We start from the raw sequence: 14,600 nt of genomic DNA, 5'->3' as shown, positions 1-14,600 counted from the left end.
TACAGCTCTTCCAAGGTGGTCACGATTTGCTAGCTAAGGAAGTCACAATCCATACGGAAGAAGAATTATGCATGAGCTGGGGCCGGGAGTTACACTTGGGTAAAATCCTCAATTACTGTAGCTTCATTAATGCATCTCAATGCCTTACTGCTGAGTGACTGTTCTGAATAAATTGCACTCTCATGCATACACTCAAAGAAATGACAAAATTCTGAATGAACAAGCAGCTAGTACCCAGGAGACATTCTCCAGGACACAGCTATTCAGAATTTCTCATATTTGTCACAATGGGAGGAAGCTGAACAAGAAAATATCACAAAACCATAGAATTTCAGAGTAAAAATAAAATCTACAGATGAGTTATCTGGCCATCCCCTCCCAAGCTCCTCCTGCATCCCATGTCTAAATTTTTGCTATAATAATTTCCAAGAAATGGTCACAGATGACCACATAAGCAATTGTGGTTACAGAGGCCTGTCTCCCAACACACTGCTATTTATTAAATCATAAAATTCTTTATGCATCACTAACACCCGCCTTCCTGATTATGGTCTTGTGACCACACAGTCATTTTAATCCATCCTCCGATAATGGAACTCTCAATATTTAAAAGGCTGTCACATATTTCACCTGGTAAAAGACATGTACAGTAATGCCAAGGAGAAGGAGAGCATTGAGAAGGTCATGACACTTGCATATGAGGAAACATATCAGGAAAGTAGAACAGCTGCATCCAGGCAGCCTGGAAGAGACAGGTTACCAGGTTTCGTTGGTCTGCTTCCTTTGAAGAAACATATTTTTTCCTCTTTCATCTTCTGCATTGTATCAAACTGTAAATATCCTGTACATGGACACACACATACACATACACATACACAAACACACACACACACACACACACACACACACACACACACATACACACACACACCACACACACACACACACACACACACAGACACACACATACACACACACATACACACACACACACCACACACACACATACACACACACACACACCACACACACACACTCATTCATTCATTCATTCATTCATTCACTTATTTTTCACTTAACTGCTACCATCACGGACCAAGCTAACGTTCTCTTCTCCCTTCTCCAAACTATTCTAACTTTCTCTTAGCTAGTCACCCCACACCCGCACTTACCTGCCTTGACTCAAAATTGCAAATCAGATCTCGTTATACTCCATCTTCAAACCCTGCAGGCAGCTCTTGCTATACTTGGGACTGAGACCAAAGCCCCTAATAAAACCATCAAGGTTCTACTTTTCCCAGCCCGTGCCCATCATTTAGTCTTTTGCCACTTCTCCATTGGAGCACTGGAGCAGTTCTCATAAGAGAAATATAGTTATTTTTAAACATTTAATTATTTTATTTTATGTTATTGAGTCCTGTGCCTCAGAGGTCAGAAGGACATACAAGATCACCTCTAACTAGAGACTGGCACAGTAAGGTGAGTGTGATGGATCTCCAGAGTATTATATGTACAGAAAGGTTATAGCAAGTGGACTGCAAACAGGAAGTGAGGGGACCCAGCAAAGAAGGTAGGAAATTACAAGAAATAGTCAAGACAAAATATACATGCATTTCTGTTTTAGATTGGAGTACTCTATTTGAAGAGAATACTTTGCAGAAACTAGATTAAGCATGATTACTGACAAAGGGAAGAAGGGAAGAGCAAATCAACACAGGATCGCATACAAAAAAGCTAGCATGGCACGGTACACAGCCTTTACTGAGAACTACCATATTGAAAGCACCACTGACTGATGAAACAGAAACTGCCATGCTACCCAGGTGGAGGAAGAGTTTAGAGAGAAAACTACTTCACTTCTAGGACATAATATACTGTGGATTTTAGGGGGTTGACCATGAAACGTATGGTAAAGTCTTAAACATTTTAGTATAGTTGGTATACTTTTAATGCTAATTTGAGCTTTGATTGTTAACTAGTGTATATTGGACCCAGGTTTTCCCAGGTCTCTCTTACACATCATTGTTTCCTGTGCCTCCCTCTATACCCCACAACACTTCTTTTTTTTTAATTTTTATTAATTTATTCTCGTTACATCTCAATGGTTATCCCATCCCTTGTATCCTCCCATTCTTCCTTCCCTCCCATTTTCCCCTTATTCCCCTCCCCTATGACTGTTCCTGAGAGGGATTTCCTCCCCTTGTATATGCTCATAGGGTATCAAGTCTCTTCTTGGTAACCTGCTGTCCTTCCTCTGAGTGCCACCAGGTCTCCCCCTCCAGGGGACATGGTCAAATGTGAGGCACCAGAGTTCATGTGAAAGTCATACCCCACTCTCCACTCAACACTTCTTAACTTCTCAATATGAATGTGTTGAAGAACAAACCAAGACCTTTGACCTATTATTTGTATTTACAATTAACTAACAGTAGTTAAAGCATATATATGAAATTAAGATACCTCTAAGAACCAAGGTTAGCTTTAAAGAGTAGTGAGATTGTTATTGCCAAGAAAATATTTCATTATTATTATATAAGAAGAAAATTATAAGTCTGAGAAAAATATCCAATATTTTAAAACTAGTGTTGTGGAAAAAGAGTAGAAAGAAGTGATATGACAGACAATTTGGGTCTGAATTATGTTTAACATTCATAATATAACTTTGGATAAAGTATGTATTCCTTTGGCACCTCAATTCAAACACCTGTAAATGGGATTGGCTAACTCTTCATCAGAGAATTAGAGAAGGGATTAAAGAGCAGAGTTAGAGGACTTGACAGTTTGTATAATACAATAGGCAATAAAAAGGATGTTCCTGTCTACTTATTCCTCTAAAAATGTATAAAATATGATTTCTTGCCTTCAAAGAAAGCAAGCTTAAGAGAATATAAACATATCAAGGCAATACTGATATATAATAAGTAACATTAAATCCCAGAACTATATTATCCAATGAGAGAATAATATATTACAATTAATTTGTAGAAATAAGAGATAAGCATGGGAAATATGATAAAATGATAATGATTATTTTTCTCATTTATTCTATTTTTTCCTTTATATAAAGTTATTTGGTGAAATATGACTCTCATATAAAAATATATTTGCTTCTCCACAGCATCATATAATTTAACATTCATCACTGGTAACAGCTAGGAACCAACACAGTAAGAAGGAGGAACAAATTAAAGAAGCAAACAAGAGCCAGGGGAGATGGATCAGTGGGTAACAGTGTTTGCCACCTAAGCTGCCAGCCTGCATTTCATCCATATATTCCATGGTAAAAGAAGAGAACTGAGTCCTGAAATTTGTTCTCTGATCACAACACACATATTATCGTACATGTCAGCCTACATACAGACAGACAGATGGATGAACAGATGGACACATACACAAAAGTGTGTGCACATGTACTTGCACACACATACATGCATACATGCACACAAACACATACACACACACACAGAGCCACACACATGCATTCCCATACAGCCACAGACAAATTAAAAGTTTAAACATAATAAATACCTAATTGGTCTTAGTTTCCTCTTGATAAAAGGAAACGTTGCTACTCATAATTTAGGATTTTAGCCAAAAGTCTCCTCTTCATGCACCTCTCTGGCTTCTCAGAGTGAGCATCTCAGATGCTTCCAGAGGTCCCTTCTCTTTCCTAAGCGTTAAAGTAAACATTATAATCTCAACAGAGTATAAGTTCTTCAGCAATGAAGACTGGATATATTAATCTTGCCATATCCCAGAACAAAACTGGCCCATAACTGGGAACCAAAATATACTTGTAAATGGATTACAACTTACCCAGAATCCCTTCTGCATACTGCCTTGGTCCGTATGCCAGCCGTTAGTAAGGAACCTCATGGCTTTCTGAATTGTTTCACATCTTAATCATGTTTCTCCAGAAATACACATGGCCTCCTTCATGTGAGGCCCACATCTGTGTATCTCTTTGTGGCCACACTGACTACACTTGTCCCTTCGTGGAGCCAAACACAATGGCAGAGGAGAGCCAATGAGTACTTGCTGATTGCTCTACTTTTTTGGAAGTAATTCCTCTGACAATGAGGAAAGGACTTCACTTGGAAACAGAACATATTTCATGTATATGTGCTGAGCTTCTCAGCTATTTATTTTAAAGGTCCCTTCATACAAACTATTCCTCCCATTCACTTGAAAGCCATTCCTGAATGCTCTGTACTGTTTGTTTGACTGATAAGTTCATCTGATGAATCTCCTAATGGTGAATCACAAAGGATGCTTATATTTTGAATATCACACACCAGTAGATCAAGCTTTGCCTTTTTAAAATAAAATGTCAGCTTGAACAATTTGGTATAGTATTTAATGCCTTAAAATATTGTGTTTTAGCATCAAATCCAAGGCTTACAATAAAAATGTAAACTCAGGTAAGATAAATGAAGACAAAGGAATTCTCTCAGAGTCCAGTGGGAATTGGATTATTCTTCCTGTAAACAAAGAATGAGGAAGAAAGAGTAGGCGGAAAGGCAGATTTCCATTGGAAAGGATACTCACTCGTGTTTTTGTCACTTAGGAAATATTTACTAAGCTTACTATGCATTACTAAGCTTACTATGCATTACTAAGCTTACTAGCATTATTATGCTATATTTGCCAGGACAAAAGTCTAAAATAACCATTGCCTTTCTTTCTCTGGGGTGTGGGGAGAGGTTCAATCATGTAACCACCATATAACATGAGAAACAGTACTGCATGGCACTGGGTAGGAAAGCAGGATGCTATAGGACACAAAAGCTCATTCTCTTCCCACATTTGAAGGTCAGAGGATAAGTCCAGGTTATATTTATCCAAAGTACATAAAAGGTAGGATGATCTTAGTAAAAGAAACCAGATGAGGAAAAATAAATGGGAATTGGAACTTAGAAGTAGGTTAAGAGACTGGTGGGATAGATCTGTGGCTAAAGATGCTTACTCCCAAGCTTATAGACCCAGGTGTGGCCTGAAGGACCCACACAGTGGACGGAGACCTCTTCCGGCTCTCTTCTGGTCTGCACACTCATGCTGGGATGCTCATGTCCACACACATACATAGTAAATAGATACCTAAATTTAATGTTTCAAATCATTAAAAATGTTCAAGAGTCCAGAAAGAGAATTTCAGTATAGCTAGATTATTTGCACATGAGCTCTGCTACCTCTGTCAGAAGTACATCACTGTCACAAGTTACATCATTCCTGTGTTTTGGTTACTATGGATACTTCATCGTCACACTACTGGTATAAACTGGTACCCAGAAGAGGTTTAAGAATCATTACTGAATTCTGGCCCAGCTCCTCCTCCCATGAGAAGAGATAAACACTCTTGTCTCAGATCTTGCTTCTTCTCCTCCTCTTCCCTATGGAGTCATTAGCAATCACAACTTGACAGTTGAAATTGCCAAACCTTTTAAATGTAGATCCTTTCATCAGGGTTTAAAACTGACCTTTTGTTTTTCAGTCCTGGTTGTTTATATGGATGCAAAAGTTCACAATTCCATTTTTAAAAGCCTTGCACCCGAATGGATTTTCCAATTTCATTCTTCTAATCCATTCTGGCCCAGTGCCAGCTCTTGTCATTTAGACCTTTCCTAAGGGCACGTTCTTCATCTAAAATTCCCTATTTGAAGAATCCAGACAATTTCTCCCTATAAAGCTCTCTATTCTTCTCCTTTACAAAGTTTTCTCGCTTCAGGATCTTGAGTAGGCTTCTCCTCATATTCCAATATACATTAATGTATGCTAGATAATAGAAATCATCTAAATTGGCATGCTTATTTGATAGTTAATTTGATTTTTTTCATTCCCCATTTATGTACACAAGACTGACTCATTAAGCTAACATGTATGCCAATAGTTACCATCCTTAGTTGCTAGTAATATGCATTTTTTCTATAAGACAATATATTATATAATCATTCCATAGATGTCCATGGAAAAAATTAATTTACAAAGACTAAAAAATTTAATGTCTAATAGTATACATATGATAAAACACAAAGCGGGAAAGACAATCAACTAATAAATGTTGAGAAAGAGTTACAACAGGAGACATATACATTTTAATAAAAGACTATGGGACTTACAGCACAATGAGGACCTATGTCAAACAAAGCTATGCTTTGTTGTGCTCTCTTGGGCTAGTTTCTTAATGACTCTGAGTTATCCTATACTTCAAAAAGGAAAGATTTTGCATCCATAAAGTTTGTCTCTTTATCATTGGAGTTGTCCTCTGAGAGGCTCTACCCAGCAGTGGAAAAATGGGGTGAAGGATAAAAGTACTTAGAGGTGACAAGAGCTCCACAAAAAAGATCAATAGAGCCAACTAACCAGGGGCCAGAGGGCACTGTGGAGTCTGAAGCACCAACCAAGGACCATGCATGGACCTAGGTCCTCTACCCCCCTAGGTGAAGCCAATGGGCAGCTCAGTCTTCATGTAAGTCCATTAACTAGTAAGTGGAGAGGGGCCTGTCTCTGACATTGAGTCTATTGCCTGATTTTTTTATTACTTCACCCTGATGGGACTGCCTTGCCAGGCCACAGGGGAAGAGGAAGAACTCAATCTTAATGCAACTTGATGAGTTGGGATGGGTGGGTGGGGGGAGGCTCCCCATTTCTGAGGAATATGGGAAGGGGAGAGAAAGGATGAGATTGAACAGAGGGGCTACACCCAGGATGTGAAGTGAATAAAGAAAGGAAAGAAGAAAGAAAGATAGTTTGCCTCTTTAAAACATTTTATGACAGTGACTTAATTTAATTTAAAACATTTTTATGACAATACTACAATGAAATAAAACACATAGAACATTGTAATAAAGTTTCTCATAATTTCAATGGGTTAGACTGGGACCTAGAAATGGCTACTTTCCTATACAACCCTGTTAAAGTTAGATACCATAGGGGAATGAATTTTAACTGTTTTACTACATGTAATTGCTTTGGCACCAGGCATAGATTTTTTTTGTTTTTGTTTTTCTTGGTGTGTGTATGTGTGTGTGTGTGTGTGTGTGTGTGTGTGTGTGTGTGTGTGTGTGTGTGTGTTTTGAGACAGGGTTTTGAACTCATTGTGTTGTTGAATATGTCCTTGAACTCTTGATCTTCCTTTAAATCCATTTCAACTTCTGGAGTTCCAAACGTGCTCTACCATGACCTTTCATTCTTTTCTTCTTGTTTATTTTTGCTAGGTCTTACATTTAAGAAGAGAATTGTAAAGCCTAAAAGAGAAATGAACGCCTTCTGACTTATCCTCCCTGTGTGTCTTCTGACCAGGTAAGAATTTATTCAATATCTCAGAAACTTTTGAAGGTGCCTGAGACTACTACATACATTCATGAAGGACAATATCTATTCTATCCCCATTTGAAGAGGTATGAGCCTTTAATAGGACTCTAATAATTAGGCAGAGGTTTTCTTTTTCAGCTCTACCTCCAAAGCTGAAACAGTTAGGCTTAGGGAGAATCTCTTACACTCCTTTTCTAGTGTCCTTTCCTTTGGCTTCAGGTACAATATTTTTCAGCAGAAGCAATTGAAAATATCCATAATAGTTCCTGTCCATCATTGCAATTCCTTGAACAAATACTTCATGGCTTTAAACAAAACATATCCAACACATCCAGAAATGTGCATGTACTTTTCTTTCTTAAACTATGTCCTTCAGCTATGCATTTTCAGTAATATATGTCTCAAGCTGAGCAAACTGAAGAACATCCCTTTCAGCAACATGCTTTTATAAAAGGATACAGATACCTTGGTTAAAACCCCCACACTCTCTTTGAATGAGGAGGGCACCTTTTTTGATAATTTCAGTGCTTTCTTTACCTGCTACATTTAATAAGTAAGCCTTGCCTTCTGACTGTGTTTAGTGACTGTGTGCAAGAGAAGAACACATTACATGGCTTACAGTACCATTATGGGAATGTAAATGATCCACTTCCAGAAACCCTAGCATCAAGAACCATGCCCACGTGCCTGCACTGTCACCCCAAAGATACATCTATACTCACATATTATATGGCTATTCATCTTTCCGTAAAGTAATAACACTGAAATGGACAAGATGGGGACAGAATGAGAAGTTCCATATCTTCAGTTTGGGTCCAAGTTATAAATAAATTCATTTGTCAGTTTTGTATTTATCATATCATCTTCTCTCAGTGTTGCCAAGCATTGAGACTCAGAGCAAGAACCAAAGCCCACAGTCCTCAGTAATAGAACCAATAAAACCAATGCACACACTTCCATGCATTAGTTTGTCCATCTCCTGTCCTTTTTGTAAATGTTCTCTGGTCACACAGTCTTATTATTTATACCTTTGAATTTTTTATTCTTTACTTCCTTCTATCCTGGCTGCCACTTCCACCCCTATCATATTTGCACATTCTGTGTTCTCTATAAACATATAATTTGGATCTTGTAGTCTTAAGTAAGGAACTGTGATTTTCTCAACAATGCTTGACCTACTTCATGCCTAAAATCATATTCCTAGCATTCTAGCTATAATTGGGTGTGTGAACAATAATTACGGAGCAAGTGTTGGGTATGGTAATTGAGATGCAACTAATTACTTGGAATGGGGAAAAACAAAAACAAAACAAAACAAAAAACAGGAGCCATTTATCCAGCTAGGGAGGGTCAGGAACTTTATAGAGAAAAAGACAGTATGTGTGATGGTTCACTATAAGAACCCTTCCCCCTTACATAGGAGGTTATAGAGAAACCTCTGTCAGCAGAGTACATGCCGTGTAACCATAGGAGCCTCAGTCTGAGCCTCAGAAGTCACATTAAAAGCAAAACAAACAAACAAACAAAAAGCAAAAAACTGGCCATAGTGGCTTGTGTTCATAATCTTAGTGCTAGGGAGGTGAAGAAGGCATTTGCAGGAGGTCTGTTGGCTAGCCCATCTCATTGAATTGGTTAGTTATAAACCAGTAAGTGATCTTATCTCAAACACAAAACAAAATAAGATGGATCACTTTCTCAACGAACAAAAGTTTATGCTTACCTCTGACCTCCATACCTACTCACAAGCATGACCTCATACTCTGCACACAAACCATACTTCTTTTTTTTTCTTTCTTTTTTCGTTTTTTTGTTTTGTTTTGTTTTTTTGTTTTTGTTTGTTTGATTTATCGAGACAAGGTTTCTCTGTGTAGCTGTGACTATCCTAAACTCGCTTTGTAAACCAGGCTGGTCTCGAACTCACAGAGTTCTGCCAGCCTCTGCCTCACAAGTGCTAAGATTAAAGGTATGCGCTACCATACCCGACTTCACATGTATACACACACACAAACACACACACACACACACACACACACAAGAAAGGATAATATATTTAGATAAAGAAAATAGATTAAATGGTTGCATACAGATACAAAAATACATAAACACTGGAGGGGTGACTTACAGAACACATAAACACTTCCAAGTCACTTGGCTTAAATTTCATTCAAATGGCCAGAAGTATTCAAACTGGTTTTTATTCATAACCAATACATCATAAGCTGTTCTTAGCCATTCTCATGAAGGATAAAACATAATACTAACAATCTGAGAAGCGATACTACCAGGATCTGAGTGCTCCTGACTCTTGCTGCAGTCCCATTTATTTTTTGATTGATTTATTGCTATACATCAAGACATGTTTGCCAAGTCTAAGCGCAGAATCAGAGTCCTTTCTATTTTCCATCACTTTTTCCTTTCACTAGACATTTTATGAGACCTAGATTATTTGGAATGAAATCTATTTCTTATAGTGTTATAGGTTTTCATTCTATCTAAGACATAACCACACAGAAACTCTTTACTGTGCTCTGCATCTGGCCATGCAGAACATAATGCTTCTGTCATCTCTGTCGTAGACTACATCCATTGGTAACATGAGGGAGCTCTCTAATTTGGGTCAGGGAGTCTAGATACATTTCAATTATCTCAAATTCTAAATATAGCCATGTATGTCTGTCAGGGTGTCTATTGCTGTGATCAAATGCCATGGCCATAAACCGCTTGCAGAGGGAAAAAAATCTATTTCCCTTATATTTATTGTTCCATCATAGTCCATCAGAAGAAGAAGCCAGGAAAGAAACTCAAGGCTGGAACTGATGCAGCAGCCATGGAGGGGTGCTGCTCACAGGCTTGCTCCTCATGGTTTGCTCAGCCTGTTTCCTTATAGAATCCAGAACCACCAGCCTAGGGACATACAGGACCTTCTCACATCAATCAACAATCAAGAAAACAAACAACAAACTTGCTTACAGGCCAATCTTATGAAGGCATTTTCTCAGTTAAGAGCCTCTCTTCCCAGATGTGTCCATAGTGTGTGTCAAGTTGATATAAAACTAGGCATCCAATCAGATAACCATATATGTGATTATAGCTTTGGAAATTAATAGACAGTTGTTGATCTTCAGTTAAAAATATTAACTCAAATTACTTAACAGAAGTCTTCCGAGGACCAACTCATAGAAAAAAAAAGTCACCTAATCAATTTGAAAATCTTGTGTAACATATATGTAAATTAGCTATCAAAGCTGAAAGTGTTGAGGGAAAAAAACACTTTCAGACACTGATTAAATTATTCACTTCATAAGCCTAAGCAGTTTAGGAAGGAAAATCCCCAGACTGATTGCTCAGACTCTCAAGGGTGAAGGAAACAAACACGTTTTTCAAAGAATATCTCAGTTCCACAAGGAATCCTTTGCCAACCCCCTAAGGAGATACCTTAGAAGCTGCTGCAGCGCCTGCCCACCTTCTCAGCAGCAAGAAATATGCTCAGCAGTGATTATCAACAGGGAACAAGAGCCAAAGGTTGAGAGAATGATTAAGCAAGATAGAATTCCTCTATCAACCATTTTTTTTTCCTGTACAGGTCCTGCATGATAGAAGCCAGGGCAATCTCAAATTGTAGTCAATTACACGCAAAATGTGGTTTTTTTTTTTTTCTGAGCTCTGTCTGTGGGAGCTCCCATTTCTCAAATCTTCTGGGCACGTTGACAACAGGAGGACAATTAAAGCCACAGTGATTTGTTGCCAGGGCCCGAGTGTGACCCAATGTCTACCTAACCTTCCCAAATTGAAAAGAAAGAAATAATTTTAGCCCACGGATTTATGGGAGGAGACCAGGATACAGCTAAAAAGGTTCTCAGTGTTAATGCAAAAAAAAAAAAAAAAAAAAGAGGTTTGAGAAAGACTATGTCAGTTATCATTGGAGCAATGCTACAGTGAGGGATGGAAAATAACTTTTATCATAGGAAGAGCTGGAAGTGACGTGGGATGTATAATGGAACGCACTCTGAGGCTGGCAGGGGTATTGTCTTGTAGTCACTCTAACCTGGCAAAAAACACAGGGTATCTTTACCTAACCACATGGCCCTCAGCTAAGTGAAGGAACTCTGTTCCTTGTTCTACTTACAAGGCAGTGATGATGGAAGAGAAAGGAGGAAACATAATTAAAGATGAAAGCCATCTCTTTCCTTCTCACAATCTGGTAAAATGTTTACGCTGCACACACACCTCACGTGAGTATGTGGAATAGTGGTGTGTGCATGCGTGCGTGCGTGCGTGCGTGTGTGTGTGTGTGTGTGTGTGTGTGTGTGTGTAGTGTGTGCGTGCATGTGCACACATGTGTGTGCATGAGTGTGTGAGTGTGTGTGCATGTGCATGTGTGTGCACGCATACATGCTCCGCTTGGCATGTGGAGGGCAGAGGCAGACTTGCTGTGTCCTATTCTATGACTCTTACTTTATTTCCTAGAGACAGAGTCTCCCATTGAACCTGGGACTTATCAACCTTCTTCCACCCAGGCCCTAGTCCCTCCCTGTCTCCTTCCTCTTGCTAAGCTGGCTGGCCAAGGAAGTGAGGTTACTGGGAACTAACTATACTGGGCTTGTTAGGTGAGCACCGAGGATCCAAACTGAGGTTTCTGTGCATGTGTGCAAGTGATTTCCTGTAATGTCTCTCCATCCTCAGCTATGCCATATGTCCAAAGTAAAGAAACTGGAATTCATAGGTCTAAAGTCACATGTGGAATGTGACCCAGCTAGTAAATATTTGGGTCCAAGTTTGACTCAAATATAAATTACTCTTAACACTATGATTCTTAAAAGCAGGGGCCGCCATTGTCTCCTTCTTGTTTCCCCGTAGCAGTACTGAACATATTCATTGCATGCTGGGTACTATGTAAAGATTTGATGAATAAATGAATAATATATTATGTGTATAGACTGGTGTGTAACTGTTTTCTCTGGGATTAAAAAGTCTATCCAGCAGGGAAGTGCATAAGCAGGAAAGCAAACTCAGAAATAGGTTCTGGAAGTTCATGAAGCTGGTCAGATTCATTAGGCTCCAGTCTCTCAGAGAAGACAAGCTGCAAAGAAGACTCTAGGTCTCCCCCTCATGGGGACATGGTCAAAGGTGAGGCACCAGAGTATGTGAGAAAGTAATATCCCACTCTCCACTCTACTGTGGAGAGTGTTCTGTCCATTGTCTAGATCTGGGTAGGGGTTTAAGGTTTACCGCCTGTATTGTCCTTGGCTGGTGCCTTAGGAAGGACAGCAGGTTACCAAGAAGAGACTTGATACCCTATGAACATATACAGGGGGAGGTACCAGCAAGGTACTCAGCTAGCCAGTGTTCGGTTTGCTAACCAGCCACTAGCATATCAATTTTGTGATTTGAATATGACAGGTCAGAGTTTTACTAAAGCACTGTGCTCAGAATAATTTTTTAATATTTCTTTCATCTTAGTAGTAGTTGCATTTATGGGGAAATGCCAGTGGAATTACAGTGATAGGTCAAGATTTTACAGAAGAGAGAATCCTGTACTTAACTATAATATCACTTTCTTATTAAGGATTGTACTTCTGGGATGCCCTTTGTCAGACCAAAGATGGAAAAGCCAATTCCACGGTCTCTCTGGTTTACTATGTGACGGAAACACAAGTAAAATCCATGAATCAAAGAGATAGAAAAATAGAGAGGGTTTTGGTGGAATGTATTAACCTCAATATTACACGTGCACAGTTGCCTATCACATTTAAGCACTTAATGCCAGGAAGGTAGGTACATAGGTTTATGACTTGCTAACATTTTAGGCATAATGTTAGTGAATCATATCATTCAAGGAAAACAAGTGAGGTATATAAAGCCATAGGGACAGTAAGTTTTTAGAAGTAGAAATTGAGAACCTCATGAAGCTGAATAAGAATTCCTAGATACATCAACCATTATATTTGCTCTTGTGCAAGGACCTACTGTTCAGCATTAAAATGTCACCCAGAGGAAGAAAGGTCTATGATACAATAGCAACTTTCTAAATGTCATATTTCTTTCCCCCTCAAACTAGTGGGTTAAAAGAATGACATGAATGATTTTTAAGCTTCCCTTTCGTGAAAAATATCTACTTGAATATCATTTCTCTCTTCTGAGTTATGTGGAATGCCCCAGATATCTCACAAGGGTATTTGCCAATGAGTTATATTGATAATCTATAACGTAGATGGATGGGTGGGCATATTAATGTCTTTCCATATTTATGTTTATTCATATCCATTGCCTTGTAGATATCTACTAATCTGTGCATATACATAGTAACATATACACATGTCATATATTATAGTAACATATATATGTCTCATATATAATAGTAACAAGTCTTTTGATCTTTTTTATTCAGAATATAACAAAATTCAAATATAATGAGATTGTCTTCTTAATATATTATTGTGTTCCTTCAGGGGAAATCATATGTATGATACAGGAGGTTACTATGCTTTAGACCTGGAGCTAACATCACCAGCAAACAAAAGACTGGAACTAAACTATTATTAAGAATCTTATGGTAATTACAACCAATCAAAATGCAGAAGTGTGGAGCCAGGTCCCAATGGATACGTCTAGAAAACACCTAAGGCTCAGGGAACATTACAGAACAGCCCTCTAGAAGACATAAGCTTGAAGTAAGAATTTTGGTTTCTTAAAAAAAAAAAAAGATTATGTGAATATGGTTTCATTTTACTCTCAGGTGTTGGGTATGGGGCTGCTTCAGACTGTCCACAGCAGCTTTCTATAATGTGTGTCATGCTCTAGGAGGGACATGATTTTGTCAGCTGAAGATAGTTTATAATTGGAATTCTGGAAACTTACAAATGCCAGAGCCCCAAAAGGAGCCAGGTACTTCTAAGAGTCTAAGAGGTGCTGTTCCCTCTGCCACTGCCGCTGCTGCAGCTGCCACCACCACCACCACCACTACCACCACCACCATTACCACCACCACCACCATTGCTGCTACTGCCTCCACCACCGCTGCTGCTACTGCTGCTAGTCCCTGCTACTAATGGTATCTACTGCTGCTTTTGCTATTGCTGAATTGCTGGATTGCTGGATTGCTGGATTGCTGGATTGCTGGATTGCTGGATTGCTGGATTGCTGGAATGCTGCTTAGATGTATTCTGAATACAAAGATTGAATTTGCCCCAAGGAACTCAACACCCCTAATCAGCAGGAAGTATTTAAGAGGTTTATGCTCCCTTTTTACCTCTGAACTTTTTCTCTGACACCTAGTGTTAGAGGTTTGA

The 14,600-nt window shown here is 38.8% G+C and overlaps 1 protein-coding gene and 1 long non-coding RNA gene across 16 annotated transcripts in view; one reads left to right on the top strand and one right to left on the bottom strand.

Annotated features, from left to right (window-relative positions):
* DLG2 (discs large MAGUK scaffold protein 2) overlaps positions 1 to 14,600 on the bottom strand; it is a gene marked incomplete at its 3' end in the record, with an annotated part of 1,901,401 nt that overhangs the window by 1,245,216 nt on the left and 641,585 nt on the right. The window lies entirely within an intron of this gene.
* LOC311583175 overlaps positions 1 to 14,600 on the top strand; it is a 35,592-nt gene that overhangs the window by 7,606 nt on the left and 13,386 nt on the right. The window contains exon 2 of the long non-coding RNA XR_014774390.1: positions 7,215 to 7,299. This is a non-coding gene — a long non-coding RNA (uncharacterized lncRNA). The remainder of the gene's footprint in view (positions 1 to 7,214; positions 7,300 to 14,600) is intronic.

This window comes from Acomys minous (assembly GCF_964271855.1).
Source record: "Acomys minous genome assembly, chromosome: 2".
NCBI classification, from domain to species: Eukaryota; Metazoa; Chordata; class Mammalia; order Rodentia; family Muridae; genus Acomys; species Acomys minous.
This window is presented reverse-complemented; position numbering and strand designations above follow the sequence as displayed.